This window comes from Adiantum capillus-veneris, chromosome 14 (genome assembly GCF_014529385.1).
Source record: "Adiantum capillus-veneris isolate H3 chromosome 14, ASM1452938v2, whole genome shotgun sequence".
Taxonomy (NCBI): domain Eukaryota; kingdom Viridiplantae; phylum Streptophyta; class Polypodiopsida; order Polypodiales; family Pteridaceae; genus Adiantum; species Adiantum capillus-veneris.
This window is the reverse complement of record NC_140944.1, coordinates 139,307,669-139,325,688: the sequence shown is the minus strand read 5'-3', so window position 1 is coordinate 139,325,688 and position 18,020 is coordinate 139,307,669. Positions and strand designations below refer to the sequence as shown.

The 18,020-nt window shown below is 45.3% G+C and overlaps 1 protein-coding gene and 1 pseudogene across 3 annotated transcripts in view; one reads left to right on the top strand and one right to left on the bottom strand.

The window, feature by feature from the left end:
* Nucleotides 1-18,020, top strand: part of EMB140 (EMBRYO DEFECTIVE 140) — a 151,117-nt gene that overhangs the window by 52,944 nt on the left and 80,153 nt on the right. The gene's annotated exons all lie outside the window — the stretch shown is intronic.
* LOC147443236 (uncharacterized) lies at nucleotides 1,325-2,778 on the bottom strand (annotated as a pseudogene).

The window sequence follows — 18,020 nt, the reverse complement described above, 5'->3', positions numbered from 1 at the left end:
TTTCCTTCGCTGCTCTTCTTCTAGAGTCATGTTGATGATTATAGGAGTGGGGACAGATGTGGTTTCTTTCCCTTTCCCTTTCTTAGCGACTTCTATCCATTTCTCGGCCTCATCCGCCTTCTTTTGCGTCTTCGTGATCACATCCATCCACGAAGATGTCTTTACCACCTTCTGTTTCTCCTCCTCTTTGATCATCCGTACCTGCTCCTTGATGACCTTGATTTCCTCTATCACCGAAGGCTGGAATTCCCATTCCTCTAGTCCCCTGCTTGCTCTATCAGCAAGCTCTCGCTTGAGGGCTGAGACCTCTTCTTTAAGTGCTTTGGAGTCCGCCTTAAGTGCTTGTAGCTCTGCGTGCAGGTCCTCTTTCTCTTTCTTCCACTGCGCGCCTTCGTTGAGAAACATTTGAAGAAGGTTGGCCTTCTCTTTACACCATCCCTCCGTATTTGCTTTCCAGTCTTTCATCTCCCTTTCCATTTGTGTTATCCGCTTGTTTGTAAGCACAAAAGTTGCCTTCGGATGGGGCTTACACACTGGGGAAGCGGTCATGACCTCCATCAAAAACACAATCTGCACTTCCGCAAGGCCAACCCACTATGTCCACATCACACATACATCCATGTCCCGCATAATGCATACATATGTTTTCCTCATATCAATCATGCATTCTTGATATTTGATTTTCTGATTTTCTACTAATTTTTGTCAAAGCTGTTCTGTATTTGTAAATTTGCAGGTCCTTGCAATTTCTGTCAAAAAAATCCTTGCAATTTCTGCCTTTTGTAAATCTGCAGGTCCTTGCAATTTCTTTCGAAATTCTTCAATCTGAACTATTTTGGAATTTCCTGTTTTCCCCGTAATTCTGAATTTCTGCTTGTGGGGGGGGGGGCGGTGTGTGGTGTAGCGGGGCTGGCTGGGCGAGAGGGTGTTGGGGGTGGCGTAGCCGGTGAACAGCAGCGCGAGCAGCAGCGCGAGCAGCAGCAGCGTGGGTGGCAGCAAGAGCAGCGCGTGAGCAAGGCAGGAGGCAGCGCGTGTGTGAGAGAGAGAGAGAGAGAGAGAGAGAGAGAGAGAGAGAGAGAGAGAGAGAGAGAGATAGATTTTACGTCTATTAGAAGGCCGAAATCGGCCTATGAGAAATCAATGTACATGGGTGTGTCTTCCGTCAATCGGAAAGACAAAAGTGCTGAAAAAACTGATTGACTGACTGATAAAGCTGATACAAATCTCCATGATGAGAGTGTGAGTGTGTGGAGTGCTATCACTATGGTAGCCTATATGCAAGAGGGTAGTACATGCATGATATGCATCTGGGTGACTGACTAAACTAGCTCCATCCTGTGCTAATGGGTGGGTGTAAGATGTGGTACATGGGTGGAGCTGGAGCAAGGGCTGCTCGGATGGCTGCAGTGGGGTCGGTCATCATCTCGGGTTGTCTCTCCTCAGTGGCTTGGCCATCACGGGTCTGAATCTCCGCAATCTGGTGTCGATGAAGTCTTGGGGCCCGGCAACCTGTAGCGCGGGGCCGTCTCCTAGCTCTGGAGGTCTCAGCTTGCTGAAGAGTCACCCCTCTGTGTGTTTCGGGTGGTGGGGGGGCTGGTAGATGTCGTGAGACGAAGAAGTCAATGAGCTGGGTCTGTCGCCCTCGTGTCTGAGTTGTCGTGGGCTCAAGTAAGGCCTCTCTGTGGCTCTGTATCTCTAGTAAGAATCGCCCCAGCTGGCGCTGACTCTGGAGTCCATGATCTCTCGAAGGGTAGGCTGCCCTGTGAATAAACCCTCATATCTGCCTCTGATGTCATCATATGCTCTGCATCTGCATACAAAGTGCTCCTCATCCTCTAGCTCTACTCTGCATACCCGGCATATCCGCTCCTCTCTGGGGGTGTCAGATGCTCTGCCAGTCTCAATCTGTAGTCGATGTGAGAAAACCCTCAGCTGGCCAATAGCTACTCTCGAGCTGTGAGGCATGTAAGTATCCATGTATTGTGGTCGCTGAATGAACCCGTTTGCTAGTATGTCCAGGAACTGATCTCGGTAATGTGACCGTCTAGATGCCAGGTCGGGTGTGAGTTATGTCCGATTGGTGTAGAGCTGCCATAGATCCTGTCTGAGCACTGTGTTCCTCTCACTGTGTGAGAGACGGATGTGGGGTGAATCTGGGTCATACTGAAAGGGTGGTAGTCTATCCATGTCTAGACCCTGTGTGTCAAACCATGATCTAACCTGAGTGTACCAAGCTCTGTCATACCCTGTCTCTGAGGTCTGTATAGCTGCCTCAAATGCTCTCTGTGTGAGTTTGTCTGCTGGGAGCTCTCTCATCCTCTGAATGAAGGAGATAGTCTGAAACAGTGCCTCTACTATCATGGGAGGTGCCGCTAGCTCTGCTCTGATAATGTCATGCGGAAGTGTCGGCTTCCAGCGAAAGAATCGCGAGATCATACGTACCTGGGGCCTCTCGACTGCACTCCACTGGGTGTCTGTGAGGCCTGGGGCCCAAACTGTCGCTGCATACATCATAGCTGGTGTGACTAATGTGTCAAATAGCCACCCCTTCGTACGGGGCTCCTGAAAGTGTGCCTGGTGACATCGCCGCTCTAACATGGCCAACGCTGCGTACCCCCGTGTCAGTCTGTCTGTAGCTGCTTGTCCCATGGAGAAAAGACCAGGCAAACTTGTGAATGTGACTCCAAGGTAGACATATGAAGTGACGACCTCTATCTGTCCGCCGGCGGCTGTGAATACTGTTGTAGCTCTCACCATGGGAGAGGTGTGGAAGATCATGACCTTGGTCTTGCCAAGGTTTACTGTCAAACCCCTGTGTGTACAGAACTCATCCAAGGCAGCCAAGTGGTGCTGTAATCCCTCGGGTGACTCTAAAATCAATACAATGTAATCAGCATATAATAAAATGTGTACAGGTGTACTTGTGAGGTCTGACCCCTCTCCTCCAACTTGTAGAATGTAGTCCTCAATCTCGTCGATGTAGAGTCCGAATAGAGTGGGGGAGAGTGGGCAGCCCTGCTTAACACCAATGGTGCTAGCAACAGCCTCAGACAAACCTCCTGAACAGTGTACCCTCCCAGTCACCTGCTCATAGAGTGCATAGATGGCCCAAATCATATCTGATGGAGATGTATGGAGAAGCCCTTGGTTCTATGATTTCTTGGATGATTAGGGCCAAGGCCTGAGTACCACATGACATTGTTAGGGCGGAGCTCGCTGCTTTTCCATTGGTAGTGGAGGCACTCACTCGATCAATTTCATTTATGCATAGCAGTTGGGCTCTCCCTAGAGACAGATATGCTCGATTAGCACTAGAGTCTTCGTGACAGCTGGCATTGCAGGGAGATAGATCATGTTGGTATGCAGAGATGGCATCCTGGTTTCAATTACATGGCTTTAGTATGGATCGGCTACCCCCATTTCAGTACTCTTTGGATGCACCCTCCATCTCCCTCACTAGGGCAGAGATTACCAGGCTCATCAGACAGGACTTGATTCAGTTAGATACGAAGAGGACATGGATACAACCTACACATGAGCTAGGTACAAAGAAGACTTTCTATAGAGAGCATCTTCTCCAACTCACGGAGGATGGTTTTGTGATCAGACCAGGATACATGGATACTCATCTATCCCACGGGATGCGATGTGCTATTGGTCAGATACGCACATCCTCACATCAACTAGAGATCGAGACAGACAGATTTAGAGGAGTATACGCTGAGTCCAGGATTTGTCAAGTGTGCTAGATAGAGCTAGAGACAGAGCTACATTACATATGGCACTGCCCAATATACTATGAGATACGAGGCCGCTTTTACTGTCTATTCAGAGAGGGTTTTGGGCCACTTTCTAGAGTCATGAGATACCAGGATCAGAGATGCCTCGGATTATACTTACTGGAGATTCGCAAACACGGAGAGGACCTCTTGAAGAGGGGCACAATGAGAGAGATCCAGCGACAACGAAAGATTACAGATTTCTTTCAGTCACAGACAAAGGAGTTCGAGCAGCCCCCACAGCATAACAACACCAGAGGCACCAGAGGCATACTGCTTGATCGGGCGATAGAATTGGGGCGGTCCCGTCGCCCACGGATGAGGGGGCCCGCGAGAGAGAGAGAGAGAGAGAGAGAGAGAGAGAGAGAGAGAGAGAGAGAGAGAGAGAGAGAGAGAGAGAGAGAGAGAGAGGCTTTTCTTTCCAATTAACTTGTGGATCAAACTCACGAAACCACTTCATGCCAAAAACGTATGACATCAAGAGAGAGGAGAAACAACAAACTTGCGATGAAAACATACACAATGTCATATTAGGACATTCATGAGTGGTTGAAGAGTGTATGCTAGGAGCAAATCTAGAATTCACAATGGGATTTGCTGGCGCAGCTGCTAAACACGCGCTCCTCACAAGATAATCACTAATCACATCATGCATGCTGCTAGGATCAAACATGATCACAATGCGCTGATGATTCTCATGACCATTTCACTTCGTGAGAGATTCATCTAGATGACCATAAGAAACCTGGGACGCACTATTTGACTCATTTATGACACTAACAGAAGATTTGGGTTTTGTTGGGTTCTTCCTCAAGAGAATCTCCTTTTATGTGACCTTTAGTGTAATACCTAAAACATCTTCCTTGTTTGCATAGTTAGTTCGTTCTTCAAGACTTAACCAACCTCCTACTATTCCTTGAGCAGATTTTTCATCAGATGCCAACTTAGGGATTTCTCGAGTTTTAGCCTTTTCTTTATTATCACTGTTAGGTGAAGAGTTTGCGCTTCAAGTGTAGTGGAAGATTGAGAAGAAGAAGAGGTCCTATGGTTCTTACCATTCTGTCGGTTCTTCGAGGTATTGGGCTTGTTCTCCTTAGGCTTACCTTTGTTGTGCTTCATTTCTTGCTTGAGAGCGATCCCGACGATGTCATTGTAGTCAGTGGGTCGTAAGACTTTAACGTCGTATTTGATGTACTTCCAAACCAAAATGAAAAGTCCTTGCGACCCTAATCCTGACTAATGCAATTAGACACATATCTGCAAAATATAATGAAAAAAGACATAACGGGAATCCCATTTTGCTTGAGCTCTCTCCGATTCTCTTTCAACTGATCAAGGTACTGCGTTGGTACAAAGCGATTCTCTTGCTTGATTTGGAAGTCAGCCCAACTATAAGATATGGGTATGTGAAACGAACATGCGGAGTGGATCACTCGCCTATAGACACGCGTCGGACAAACCACCCGACCATAGCCACCATCCGGAATCTCTTGTTCCTGGGCCAACATCCGAGGACGTAGGCGTGCACCTGTAAGACCAACCCTCCCATACCACCTGGCCTCACCTCCTTGAGGTGACCTCGCCCACTCCTAGCCTCACGGGCTAACCATTGGCACCCTGCAAGTGTGGTCAATAACTGCAAATGAGGCCTTGGCCTCCCTTTTATAATATTAGCCGGCCACACTGGCTGGGTTCACACTACGTCCGCCCAAACATTGGATGCCCATCCCGATGGGAATTCCGTGATTTACGATGGTAGCTTTTTGGCATTGCTTTTGGACCAGAAGCTTTTGGGTTTGAAGGCTTTTCGTGTGAACTGCTTTTGGAGCCTAGGGCCTTTAAATATGAGGCCATGGGCTCATTCTCTAGCATGCTTCTTGGCAAAGGTGCAGAGTTTGGGGTACCGGCTTGTACTGTGTTGATGCAATATAAAGAATACCGAAAGGGGCGCCAAGGTTTGGTGCCAATACTTTCTGGGGTGGAATTCTGCCACTCACTATCATGTGTTGTCTGTCTCTCAATTCAGTTGTTATTGAAATGCTAAAAGTTTGTTTAGTCTGCTCTTTTCTATTGGCAAGTGGTACCCGTCTTGTGATAGTGGTATTAGAGCATCAGGCGTGTGCTTTTCTGAAAGCATACCGGTCCCACCAAAGAGCAGACAGAGCTACTGGAATTTTACTTGTGAAGTATCTTCGGGTCTCGACCCCGGACTTAATAGCCACTCCCACCCTTCATCGCACATCGGGCCTGCTCCCATCTTCATCGCTCATGTCTTACAGGGCATAAGCCATAAAGATCACTTGCAAGAGAAGGATCCAAGATTTGTTTCGAGCTGCTGTGTTTTCTCAAAAGTAGTGCCATGCACATGTTGATGTCTATAGCTACCAAGCCGCACACTCCAAGGACTTGACAAGCTTTCAAGAAAATTTTTGCCCAAAGTTATATGGCTTTTGACATCTTCCTTCGGAGTGCAACTTCTGGCAGAGTGGGGTATCTTGAAATGCTTGCCATGGAAACCCTAGCAGATTATAACTTGAAATTTGTTACAAAGTGATGACGTGGCTGCGAGAAACCCTAATTTTGCTGAAACCCTAACCCTAAAACCAGAAACCCTAATTTTGTTGAAACCCTAACCCTAAAATCAGAAATCCTAATTCTGTTGAAGCCCTAACTCTAAAATCAGAAACCCTAATTTTGCACCCTAACCCTAAAATCAAAAACCCTAATTTTGCCCTAACCCTAATCCTAACCCTAACCTTGATTTTTTGACGTGGCGGGATGACACGTGGCCTGCTGTACGGACATCAATGTGATTTATGGAAAGCTGGGCAGTTTTTTGGTGTTGCTTTTTCTGCGCAAATTGCTGAGAAAGAGAGAGAGAACCCTCTTTGCTTTATTTTAGCAAGAGAGAGGGAGAAAGAGAAAGCCTCTCTGCTTTATTATTAAAAGAAAGAGAGAGTAAGAACTTTTGCTTTATTTTCAAAGCTTTTACTTGAAGGTTTTGATTTCTGCTTTTGGGGCTCTGCTTTTAGCAACCCTTGTAACTTTAAATATGTGAGCAGTCCTCTCACAACTCATAGCATCTGGACGCAGAGTCTGTGTGTGAGCGCCTGTCCGGACACAGATTAATACAAAAAGAAATACCGAAAGGGGCGCCAGTCTTTGGGGCCAATATCTCAACTCCGTCGGGCCAGTGTCGAATAAATTGTGAACTGTGAACTGTTTTGAAGTGGTTATTTGGTGCTGTCGCGGTAGATTCTTGACTTGGAGTGTCCAAGTCTATTACAGTGGTATCAGAGCACGACGGATTTCTCTTCTACGGGAAATCTGATCTGAAATTTTTTCCCGCGGCACCTATGGCTTCAGGCAAAGATCAGTGGACTCCCTCTGCATCCGGAGATGCGGGAAGGGATCACAACGAAGATTCAGACGAGGAGTATGGCCCTCCTTGGCCTAATCAGGCGGAGCGTCGAGAGATGGAGCGTCGTCAATTGATCGGCGATGCAACAAATATGATGCTCAATTTTGCGAAGGACCCAAAATTTGCAAAATATATGAGTGAGACTTCTTTCAAGGAGGTGCATGCGCAGTGGCTTAAAACCACAACACCACCCGCTCTCAAGAAACCTTCTGCTCACAAGAAATATTCAGAGAAGGAATTAGAAGAGGTGGTTGATGCACGAATTGCTTAGCTTTTTGACGCGCAAAACAAAGCTGAAAAGCATGGCAAAAAGCAGAAGAAAGGCACTGACTTTTTGGGCTATTTGGGTCGTCAATCGACATTTGAAAAGGCAAAGAAACAGAAGAAGCGTGTTCGATTTGAAGAAGTAGCCAGTTCTTATTCTTCTTCTTCTTTTGATAGTTCTTCTAGCTCATCTGACTTGAGCGAAGACGACCGCAAAGGCAAAAAGTGAAGCAAAAAGCAACGCTTTGAAAAGGGCAAGAAAAAGGCAAAGAAGTCTAAATCTCGCCCCGTGAGTGACAGTTCTACAGAGGACTCGTCTACGTCTACAGACAGTTTAGACTGTAACGAAACCAACTTTTATGCAAAGAAGAAGAATTTTTACAAAGGCAACCAGTATGACTTTCTGGAAGACAAAAGCAAGAAAGTCTGAAAGTTCAAGGAAGGTGGATAGTCAATTAAATTTGACACGTTTTTTGGTTATAGAGATGCTTGGAAGGCTTTGTCTTTTGTACAATAGTTTGACATTGCTTTCGCGGGAGGGCGTTACTTAGAGCACTTTAAGATTCGGAGAGCTGCCTCTTATTTTAAGGGGAATGCTCGAACTTGGTGGTCTACGCTTCTTAATTAAGCAAGACTCCGCCAGTTAAATGGCTGAAATTCAAGAGGCTTTTTATTTCTTCTTGGTTGACTTGAGAGTATGAACGTGATATACGAACTGCTTGGAACCATCTTCGGATGACCAAGAAAGATACAGTGGACGCTTATTGCGAGAGATTCTGGAGCTCTTTTCTACCTGCCTCTTCATTTAAGAAGATCTTGTTCAAGGAACAGATTAAGCAGTTTTCCTTGCGTCTACCTACAGAGATCCGAGATCACTGGTTGGAATAGAGGACAGCTTCTATTCAGGAGTTGATGAGTCGTGCGAAACGGGGTTTTGCCATCCACTCTGGCAGTCTGACTTACCCCACCGATGAGATCATGACACAAAGAGCTGAACAAACTTCGACAAATGAAAGTAGATAGAGAAAGTGCAACCCAGAAAAGAAGGATGCACGACCCAAGCTTACTCCTCAGGAGAGAGCTCGCTTGATCAGGGAGGGGAAATGCTTTGAATGCGGGGAAATTGGGCATATCTCCGCGAAGTGCCCTAGCAAGGCACCAAATGAACAGGATGAAGAAAGGCCAGAAAGTTCTAAAGCAACTGAGAGACGTGGCAGAAAAGGCAGATAAAAAGCAGAACTGATACCACATCGCGTGGGCCTCAACCGAATGAAATGAATGAAAGTACAAACTTTGCTGCTTTTGGGGCAAAGTGAAAGATCAGGAAGCTCTTTTGAAGGAGCCAAGGCCAATTGCTTGAATTGGCGGCTCGATTTGGAATTACGTCCGATAGGCTGAGACCACAGGCAGAGGTAGTTCGAGTGGCATCCGGACGGGATGTTGCCATTACACCGAGCATTGGCAAACTTCGTTAGCAATAACAAAAGTGTTTAGGGCATGAGGAGTTTTAGGTATTTTCCTTCGGAGGTTGTGACGTTCTACTCGAAATCCCTTGGTACCACAACAACAATGCCGTGGGTGACTACCGAGCCGAGAAAGCGACTTTGACAAATGAAGGGCTCAGAGATTGTACTTGATGAACTTCAGTTTCTTTACTCATTTTTTTTGGGAGAGAACTGAACGATGGATAAAGGTCGAATATGTTTTGGACCTGAACAAAAGAACGCCAAGATTTTCTCCACACTCATGCCGATTGCTTTTCAGAGAGCTTGCCAGGCGAGTTACCATCCGCTCGTCCTACTATTGATTTGATACCTGGAAGCACACCACCGAACCGGCCACCTTACCGTGTGAGCCGAGCCCAGAACGAAGAGATTATAAACCAAGTGAAAGACCTCTTGGAAAAGGGTCTTGTCCAGCCTAGTACTTCACCGTATTGCTCTCTAGTGTTGTTGGTTTTGACGAAAGACGGATCTTGGAGAATCTGTGTCGATTATAGAGCTCTCAACAAAATCACCATCAAGAACAGATTTCCGATTCCTAGGATTGATGATATACTTGATAGATTACAGGGATCCTCGTGTTTTAGCAGGATCGATTTGAAGAGTGGATATCATCAGGATGGACAGGATTTTTCGAGAGTACAGGCTATTTGTTGGCACTTTCTTTGACGATATCTTTGTTTTCTCCAAGAATGAGGCAGAACATGGAAATCATCTGCTTGAGGTCTTTCAGGCATTACGAGATCACAAGGTAGTGATTAATGCAAAGAAAAGTGAATTTTTCCTACCAGAGATACACTTTTTGGGACACTTTGTCTCAGCACAGCAGGGGTGCAAATGGATCTGGCTAAGATAGAGACTATCCGTGATTGGCCCGATTTGAAGAATGTCGAGGAAGTTGGAAGCTTCTTGGGACTGTGTTCGTACTACAGGTGGTTCATTTGAAAGTTTGCAGAGGTTGCTTCCCATTTGCATATCTTGACAGAGAAAGGAGTCCCTTTCTCATGGGGACCCACAGAGGTGACTGCCTTTCAGATTTTGAAAGAGAAATTGACTACGGGACCAGTTTTGATTTTGCTGTGTGGGGGAGCAGGAGAGAGAGCCCACTTGCTGTCCTATGCAATGAGAGTGAAGGAGAAGAGGAGAGAGGCGCTGAAGAAGCACACGCAGAGAAGAACGTGAGAGAGAGAGAGAACGCTCGTCAAAATCTGGGAGAAGTCACGCTATATCTTTTTGGGCTTCACCTTTGAGTATATGAGTAAGTGACTAGGGGGCCATTCACACTTGGGCCCCCTCACTTATAAGTCTTTTAACTTATAAGTTAGTAAGTACAAGGCACTTAGGCCTTTATTCCCTAACAACCTCCCACCTAAAGGCAATGTACCTTGGGAGATCAAAGAATCAGCTAACTATGATACAACAGCTGATCATGCACTTACTCATCCAACACCCATCATCTGACGGCAATATGCAAACCGCTCTGCTGGAAGACTCTTGGTCAAAAGATTTGCAGGATTGTCATCTGTGTGCACTTTGACAAGTGTAATGCTCTTGTCATCAAGCACAATTCTGATAAAATGATACTTCACCTCTATGTGCTTTGTCTTGGCATGAAAAACAGGATTCCTTGCAAGCATAATAGCACTCTGACTATCACAGTGTAGCACAGGAACCGGTGACTTAATGCCAAGCTCTTCTACCAAACGCATGAGCCACAAAGCTTCTTTGCATGCCTTAGTGGCAGCCACATACTCAGCCTCAGTGGTAGACAAAGCAACACATTTTTGCAGTCTAGAAATCCAAGAAACTGCACCTCCTGTGAATGTAAACACATATCCAGAGGTAGACTTCCTGCAATCTGGATGTCCAGCAAAATCTGCATCTGTAAAGCCATGCACAGATGTCTCACTCTTCCCAAAACAAATGCACAAGTCTTTAGTGCCTTTCAAGTATCTCAAGATACACTTCACTGCTTCCCAATGCTTTTTGCCAGGATTGCTCATGTACCTGCTTACCACTCCCACCGCAAATGCAATGTCCGGACGTGTAGCAACCATAGCATACATCAAACTGCCAACGGCTGATGCATAAGGAATCTTGGCCATTTCAGCCCGCATATCATCTGTGTTTGGGCAGTCATGTGCAGTCAGTTTTACATATGGAGGCAGCGGAGTACCAAGTGCCTTTCCCCCATCCATATGAAAACGATGTAGCACCTTATTAACATAATCTCGTTGAGATAGATACAGACGCCTGTTGGGTCTATCTCGAGAGATACGCATGCCCAAAATATGATTAGCTTCACCAAGATCCTTCATGTCAAAGCGATTCTTTAAGCTTTGCTGTAATGCATCCAACTCCGTGACATTTTTACCCGTAATATGCATGTCATCAACATACAAAATCAGCAATAGAAGAGATCCATCACTTGCCGTTTTGATATACAAACAGTGATCAGAATTACTTCTTTTGTATCCTTGAGACCTCATGAATGTATCAAACTTGTGATACCATGCACGGGGAGACTGTTTCAAACCATACAAGCTCTTCAAGAGTCTACATACTTTCTTCTCTTGCCCCTTTGACACAAAACCTTCTGGCTGCATCATATAGATCATCTCAAGCAAATCGCCATGCAAAAACGCTGTTTTGACATCCATTTGCTTTAACTCCATATCTTCAGAAGCAACCAGGCCTAAAACAAGACGTAATGTGGCAAGCTTTACAACAGGAGAAAAAATCTCATCAAAATCAACACCATGCTTTTGCTTGTACCCTTTAGCAACCAAACGTGCCTTGTACTTAGAAGAAGCATCAAATGTGACCTTGGTCTTGTAAACCCATTTACATGGCAGAGCCTTATGCCCTTTAGGCAAATCAACCAAGTCCCATGTATGGTTTTTCTCCAAAGACTGCATTTCCGAAACCATTGCTTTGAACCATTTCTTACTGTCTTCCCGTTGCATAGCCTCTTTATAGCAAGACGGCTCACCACAATCAGTAAGCATGACATAGTCCAAAGACGGTTCATATCTATCGGGGGGCCTTGTCACCCGAGTAGACCTACGCACCCAATGATCCATAACAGGTGGATTTTCAGCCTGTAAACCATCAAAAACAGCAGGCTGTTCAGCCGGTTGCATCGCAACAACGGGCGGTCTAGGAGCATCAACCTGTTCCTCTACCTGTGGTGCATCAATGGCAACTTGTTGGGGCTGATTTTCAGCAGCTAATGGCTGATTTTCAGCACCATTTTCAGCATGTAAAAGCTGCTGAACATTGGGCCTTCTTGGCTGTCCATATGTAACATCTTCACGAAAAACAACCCGGCGCACTTCCTCGACCTTTGTGGGCTGTTTGTGCATGCAATTTTCATTGAAGATAACATCATTGCTGCGTATGATTTTCCGTAATGCGGGATCTCATAATCTATACCCCATTTCACCATCCTCACCATATCCTAGGAAAATGCATTTATGAGACTTTGGTTCTAGTTTGGTGCGCAGTTCACTCCGGATGTGAACATAGGCCTCACAACCAAACACTCTTAAATGTGCATATGAGGGTGGCTTGCCAGACCACACCTCCTCAGGCACCTTTCCACCCAAAGCCTTGCTAGGTGAGCGATTAATCAAGTGAATAGCTGTTTGCACAGCTTCTGCCCAAAAACCATGAGGTAATGCATCATGTGACAGCATACTCCGAACTTTCTCTTGGATAGTCCGGTTCAATCTCTCTGCAACTCCATTCTGAGAGGGATTAAAAGGAGCCGTGAGCTCTCTTTTAATACCTTTAGTAGCACAAAAGTCAATAAATGCTTTTGATACATACTCCCCTCCATTGTCTGAGCGCAAAGACCTAAGCTTCTTGTCAGTTTGATTCTCAACAAACGCAAGAAACTTCTTGAAAGTATCCAAAACATCGCTTTTAGTACGTATTGGATACACCCACACCTTATGTGTAGCATCATCGATAAACGAGACAAAATATTTCTTTCCCCCTAAGGACAACTGTGGCATTTCACATACATCGGAATGCACTAAGTCTAATCTGTCAGACTTCAAAGAAAGAGACCTTTTGTGCGGTGTTTGATTGTGCTTACCATAAATACAGTGCTCACAATGAGAAAAATCAGCATACCTCAAACACGGCAAATAACCACAATGAGACAGAGTTTCCATTCCTCTTTTACTCATGTGTCCCAACCGGCCATGCCACAAAGAAACACTTGGCTGCTCGGTTACGGCGACAACATGGTCACGCACACTAGATACATGCAAAGGATACAAAGTGTCCGATTTACAACCCTTGGCTACAATTCGGGCCCCTTTACAAATTTTCCACTTGCTATCACCAAAAGTGGTGTGATAGCCTGCATCATCTAGCTGCCCTGTACTAATCAAACTCTTCTTGAGTTGTGGCACATGGCGCACTTTGTGCAAAACAAAAGTCATACCATCATCAAAGGAAAACTGGACACTGCCAATACCTGCAATGTCACATGCATAGTTGTCTCCCAAATAAACAGTGCCCTGCACCTCACCTGAGTACTGTGTAAACCAATCCCTATGAGGTGTTACATGAAAGGAGGCACCTGAATCGAGAATCCAAGTATGCATGTCCACATCAGAACCCATAGCAAGGGTATGTGCATCCACAGAAGAGGCATTGAGTACATCAGTGCTGCTGTCACTGTCACTACTAGCAACATTGATTTCCTCAATCAACACAGTGCTCTTCTTGGCATGTCCCTTGTCCTTTGCATCAGTTTCAACACCCTTGTTCTTCTCTTTCTTCCACTCATAGCATTCCCGTTTATAATGCCCTTTCTTTCCACAATGATGACACACAACATCTTTCCTACGAGATTTGCTGCGTGCCCTGTCCTTACTGTCAGATTTCTCCCTCTGTTGAGACCTGCCTCTCAAGTGCAATGCATTAGAAGACCCACCTGTGGTGTTCTTCCTGTTCATCTCTTCCATCAAGAGAGAACTCTCTACATCTGCATACTTAAGTGACGCACTTGAGTTACTAAGAGCTGTCCGGAATACATCCCAACTCTCGAGCAATGTGCATAGCAGAAAAGTAGCTTTGAACTCCTCATCAATCGTGAATTTCAGCTCTGTCAGTTGGCTGAAAATAGAATTGAATTCATTGAGGTGCACTGACATGTGCGTACCCTCCTTCATGCGGAGATCCATAAGCTTCTTAAGCCAATACACTTTACTGGCAGCACTCTGCTGTGCATACAACTCGTCTAAACGCTTCCACATGCCCCATGTTGTCTGCTCATTCTCTACATTGAAGAGTAAATTGTCAGACACCGAAAGCATGATCGTGGAGCAAGCCAACTCGTCCACTTCTTCCCATTCTTCAACCTCCATATCAACCGGTTTCACACCCTGTAACTTAATAGGTTTCGCCTGTTTCTTCTGCAACATCACATTATAACATTGCTTCTTCCATATAGCAAAGTTATGGTCCCCTTCAAGCTTGCGAATGTGCAACAAATTGCCACTTTCACTGCTAGAAGCCATTCTGAGTGATTGCAAACACTGAAACTCTGTTTTGCCGACCTAAACACGCCCAAATGTGCGCAATCGGGCAAAAAACAGCTTGCTGTTACAGAAAAACAGCGAGAAAATTTCACGCGAAATCACCCCAAAACGGCGTACATTCACTGCCAAACCCTTACCAAAGGTTTCCACAAGGTGTATACATCATTTGCTTGCTGAAATTCCCTGTTTTAGGGCAAAAATCAGACCTGTAAACACCTGTTTTGCTGAATTTTCAGAACCTCGTTGGTGGAAACACCTGTAAGATTGACCTGTGAGACTTGCCCTAATGAAATTGCATCAAATTGACCCCGAAATTGGTCAATTTCAGCAAAGATAGGCTGCTGTTCGCCAGTTTTTGAAACCCTAATTTTGGGGAAACTGTCACCGGAGGTCGATTCTACATGGTGAGAGGATCCCTTCGCGACAGAGTTGATCGAAAACGGTTGAATATCCTTCCCGCAGCGAGCAAGAACAGAATTCTGATCTGTGTTGCGAAGATGGCTCTCTTGGAAACCCTAAAGCTCTGATACCATGTGTGGGGGAGCAGGAGAGAGAGCCCACTTGCTGTCCTATGCAATGAGAGTGAAGGAGAAGAGGAGAGAGGCGCTGAAGAAGCACACGCAGAGAAGAACGTGAGAGAGAGAGAACGCTCGTCAAAATCTGGGAGAAGTCACGCTATATCTTTTTGGGCTTCACCTTTGAGTATATGAGTAAGTGACTAGGGGGCCATTCACACTTGGGCCCCCTCACTTATAAGTCTTTTAACTTATAAGTTAGTAAGTACAAGGCACTTAGGCCTTTATTCCCTAACATGTTGGACTTGCAGAAGTCGTTTGAAGTATATTGTGATACTTGTGGTCGTAGTCTGGATGCGGTCTTAATGCAGCAAGGCCAATGCCATGCCTATGAGAGCCGATTGTTTTCATGGCCGGAATTGACAGTACAGATTCGTGAGAAAGAGCTTTTGGCGGCTATCCATGCTCTTATTCAGTGGCGACATTACCTACTCGGAGCCGATTTTACGGTTTTCACAGATGATGCGAGTTTACACTACTTCTTGTCATAGAAGCAGCTATCGAAAAAAGCAGATGCGGTGGGCAAACATCTTGTCACGATTTACTTCGGAATTGTCCATGTGCAGAGACATAAGAAATTGGTGGCAAATCCCGAAAGCCGTTGGTTCTGGCTATTTCCGCGATACATCATAGGAGCTTCGAGGATATGGTCGGTCAGTACACCACAAAACAGATTTTGCAGATGTATTCAGTTGAATACAGAAAGGGGAGATAGTAGCAGATTATTCCATTCGGGATGGCTACTTGATGAAGAAAACCATGATGTGCGTTACACAGCCGTTGAAGGGAAAAGGTTCTAACCGAATGCCATTGTCCGCCTTTTACGCGTCGCCAATGCATTGCTACCACCTTGAAAGAGGTAGAGAGAGACTTTTTTTTGGCCGAGACTCAAGAAGGATGTGGACGAGTTTGTGCGCAGTTGATTGGTATGCCCGAAGGTCAAGTTTGATAGGCATAAAGCACAGGGATTGTTACAACCTTTTACCCATAACCACCTACCGTGGGAAAGTATTGCAATGGATTTCATCTCCCGAGAACATAGCATGGGCACGATTGTTTATTGCCCAGGTCTTCAGATTACATGGCATGCGTGAGACGATTGTCTCCGACAGGACCTCAGGTTCATGAGTTTGTTTTGGACGGCTATTTGGGAGAACATAGGCATGCGGTTGCAGTTCTCGTTCCACCTGCAGACTGACGGGCAAACAGAGATTGCTAATTAAGTGGTACTGGCTTTGTTGAAGTCTTCTTGGTTGGATCAGAAGACTACTTGGGAAAGGTTTTTACCTTTGGTGAAATATGCCTACAGAAACACGTTTGACTCTTTTAAGGGGAATATGCCATTTGAGATTTTTTGAATTTGGTACGAAGGTTCTACCTTTCCTTAGCGCGAAAGATAAGATATTTCTTTGAAGGCGACGAATTCACGAGGGACTTGGTCCGGAAGGCTTTGCAGAAATTTCTGGAAAGACAGAAAAAGGCAGCAAATTGCCATTGTCGCGATATTAAATTGAAGGAGAAGGATTGGGTGCTCTTACATTATGGGAAGGCACGACCGAGAAAGAAAACAAAGGGGAAAGGAGCGGCTTCTTTGTAAGCTTAGCATGGCATAGTGTGGACCTTTCCAGGTTTTCCGAAAAGACGAATGATATCATCTTTGGACCGAAGCTGTCAGAATACTTGGAGGATTCACAATGTTTTTCATATGAGTCTCTTGAAGCCTTTTGAAGGCGATGTGCCTATTGATGAACAACCCGAAATGGACGAAAATGAGCAGATACTCGTTCCAGAACAAACATTGGCACAGAAAGAAAGTAAGACGGTAAAGGGAATTGATGGTTCTTGGTTAAATTCACGACCGACTTTGCATTGGATACGAAGCGAATGGAGGAGGAAGACCTAGCAGATATTCCTCGGAATGTGAATCTTTACCTTGAAGCTTTTTGTTTAGCATAGTCTATTCCAAATGGAACCCAGAATTCAGCTTGGCTAGAGATCTGGTGCAGTGGGTTTGCACAAGAGGGGAGTTACTCCGCTCCTTTGTCAACAGATGCCTCGACTTTTGAATACTAGAGTCACTGATATCTCTTTGAGCTTCAGGGATACTGAGAGCTGACAGTATTCTGTTGGATGACTCTATGAAATGGAATTCCGGAATATGAAACTGATTTGTTCTTGACTTGTTTGTAAGGGCAGGAACTGATAGACGAAATGACTGCAGCATTTTGGTCTAATTGATCTCGAATAGACATGGTTGCAATAGGGGTTAGTCAATCGGGCATCGATGAGGTCCCGACTGGATCTAGATGCGATTGCTAGCTACATTGCCGATAAATCATGGTCTAAGATCCGAATGAATGTTGAATGTCATGTGATCTCCTGTGATGTCTAGTGATGTCGTGTGATGTGATGAGAAAGAGAGAGAGAACCCTCTTTGCTTTATTTTAGCAAGAGAGAGAGAAAGAGAAAGCCTCTCTGCTTTATTTATTGAAAGAAAGAGAGAGGAAGAACTTTTGCTTTATTTTCAAAGCTTTTACTTGAAGCTTTTGATTTCAGCTTTTGGGGCTCTGCTTTTAGCAACTCTTGTAACTTTAAATATGTGAGCAGTCTTCTCACAACTCAGAGCATCTGGACGTAGAGACCGAGTGTGAGCGCTTGCCTGCACTCTTGTACTTTGAACACAGATTAATACAAAAAGAAACACTGAAAGGGGCGCCAGTCTTTGGGGCCAATATCTCTACTCCACTGGGCCAGTGTCGAATAAATTGTGAATTGTGAACTGTTTTGAAGTGGTTATTTGGTGCTGTCATGGTAGATTCTTGACTTGGGGTGTCCAAGTCTGTTACAAAATTCCTCAATATTCCTGAGCATATGTCTCTCGTTGATAACCTCGGAGGTTCGGTGTGACTGCTATGTCTTGA